Source organism: Neovison vison, chromosome 6 (genome assembly GCF_020171115.1).
Source record: "Neovison vison isolate M4711 chromosome 6, ASM_NN_V1, whole genome shotgun sequence".
NCBI classification, from domain to species: domain Eukaryota; kingdom Metazoa; phylum Chordata; class Mammalia; order Carnivora; family Mustelidae; genus Neogale; species Neogale vison.
Window position 1 is genome coordinate 133,968,519 of NC_058096.1, and position 2,842 is coordinate 133,971,360.

Consider the following 2,842-nt stretch of genomic DNA (forward strand, 5'->3'; position numbering starts at 1 on the left):
TGGATAACTTGAAGTCACCATTTGCTTCTGCACAAAGGTATTTTCTTATTTATTAATGAACATTTTTCTTTGCTATCCTTCTGTTTTTGTCCAGATATTGGCCTCTATCAAATATTTAAAAATTAGCTTAGTTTCTATTAAACAAAACTAAAAGTGATTCTGTTACAGTGACTGTATGGCAACCAAATACATCTGATATCAAGAGTCATTTAAAACGTTTCTTGGGATGCCTGGATGGCTCAGTCTGTTAAGCATCTGCCTTTGGCTCAGGTCACGATCTCAGGGTCTTGAGACCCAGTCCTGCATCAGGCTCCCTGAAGCCTGTTTCTCCCTCTGCCTGCCGCTCCCCCTGCTTGTGCTTTCTCTTTCTGACAGATAAATAAATAAAATCTGAAAAACAAATCAAAACAAAACAAAAAACAACTTAAAACCCCCCCACCAAAATTTAATAAATAAAAACCAAACAAACAAAAACCAAAACACCCCTGCTTTTTGATCATCTCTGTCAGTTTGTGCTACTTATGGCAGAGAAGGCTGGGGTTTTATAAATTCCAAGCCTTATCTGAACAGTGTGCATATAAAAGTTGTCTTTTAGTTTAGTAAAGGGGTATCCATGAAGCTGTGGACCCCTGCATTCTTGTCTCTGCTCATCAATAACAACCGTTTATCCAACTGTCCTCTTTCAGGCGACCACAGGTTTTAGGAGCTGGGAAGGGTCCACGAATAGGTTGTGCAAGTTTCCTGTGAGGCATTGGGGGGTGGGGAAGTGGGTCTCAGCAAGCCACTTCTCACTGTGGTTGTTCCTGCAGATCTGGTTGAAGTAGGACTGTTGAGATTGTTGGGAAGACTTGCTGGGACTGTGTGCTCTGAGCCATGGGAGGACCCGGCTGGGGAGGTGTTGGTTATGAGCTGTTGTTTCTTTGGTGCCTGGAGAACGAGAACCATGGTTGTTAAATGCTTTTACTGGTTGCTGGAAAGCCAAAGGAGAAGATATTGCAGGGAAGCAGAATTTGCCTGGAGAGGTATGGCTGAAGCCTGAGGTTGCATATGAAGTATTTCTCCATTTGACACTTAAAGATTTAAGTCACTTCTGCTGCTTTTCACTGAGTCAACTTGCATATTTGATTTTTGGGACTCTCATTCATTATTTAATATAATTCCCACAATAACCCTGTCAGAAGTATCACTCTGAGGACCACCAAAACAGAATCATACTTACCACAAAGTTGTAATTTAGAAGTAAATCTACATTTGACCAACTTTGAAACTTTCTTCCTCTACTTCATACAGTTTCCTTCTAGAAGGTCTGTTAATACTTACTTGGCAAATCATCCATAAATATGCTATTATTATTCCCATTTTGCAAATGGAAACTAAGAATCAAAACCATCTACTCGCTCCACGTCACAAACATACTTGACTATACACATTATCGTGATTTTACTCTGCCACTGTCTTTATCACAATGTCTTAACTATTGCCGGAAATTTTTGTCCAGAGAGATAAAAGTTAAAAATAGCTTCAATGTTCCTTTCAGGAACTTCCTAAAAAATCCATTTTTAATGAATGTAAGACTGTTTGGCTTTTCAATAGATAGCATCAAATAATTCTTTGCTTTCTGTTTTTTCCATACCTTTACCTCAAAGCCCTCATTTTGCTGTACCCACAAATCCTCAAGCATTCTGCTGTGACCTTTATCCCATCCTAATTAAAAGCCATCCCTTGCCTTGAAAGACTTGCCTTAAACCAAATCTAACAATTTTAAATATCTATGCCCCCAACGTGGGCGCAGCCAACTATATAAACCAATTAATAACAAAATCAAAGAAACACATCAACAATAATATAATAATAGTAGGGGACTTTAACACTCCCCTCACTGAAATGGACAGATCATCCAAGCAAAAGATCAACAGGGAAATAAAGGCCTTAAATGATACACTGGATGAGATGGACATCACAGATATATTCAGAACACTTCATCCCAAAGCAACAGAATACACATTCTTCTCTAGTGCACATGGAACATTCTCCAGAATAGATCACATCCTCGGTCCTAAATCAGGACTCAACCGGTATCAAAAGATTGGGATCATTCCCTGCATATTTTCAGACCACAATGCTCTGAAGCTAGAACTCAACCACAAGAGGAAGTTTGGAAAGAACACAAATACATGGAGACTAAACAGCATCCTTCTAAAGAATGAATGGGTCAACCGGGAAATTAAAGAAGAATTGAAAAAAATCATGGAAACAAATGATAATGAAAATACAACGGTTCAAAATCTGTGGGACACAACAAAGGCAGTCCTGAGAGGAAAATATATAGCGGTACAAGCTTTTCTCAAGAAACAAGAAAGGTCTCAGGTACACAACCTAACCCTACACCTAAAGGAGCTGGAGAAAGAACAAGAAAGAAACCCTAAGCCCACCAAATAACAAAACTTCATATCACAGCTTTGCTCTCTTCCTTCCAAGATGCTACTAATTCGTTGTCAAATCTGTGTTCTCCCTTAGTGAGCAATAGATTCAGATTTACCTTTCAACAGGTTATTTTCGTGGAATTTTTGAGGATCCAGCATTTGGCAACACTAACACTTCAGGGACTTAAATAACCACCCAAGTTCAGCTAGATAGGAAGACGTGGAGCTGAGATTCAAACTGAGGCCTTCTGACCCTGGAGGCCTCTCATAAATAGCAAATATTTTTGTCTCTAATAAAGGTATACTATTAAAAGAAAATGTGACAAATTACTTAGTATAAATGTTACTAACTGGTCACTAGAGTGTTTAACACAGTCCCTGAAGGCTTTGTATAACAGAGCACTATCTTTTAAGGTATT

At 38.8% G+C, this 2,842-nt stretch overlaps 1 pseudogene; it reads right to left on the reverse strand.

Moving 5' to 3' along the window:
* Positions 1-650: 650 nt before the first annotated feature.
* LOC122910133 lies at positions 651-2,582 on the reverse strand (annotated as a pseudogene).
* Between the last annotated feature and the right edge of the window lie 260 nt (positions 2,583-2,842).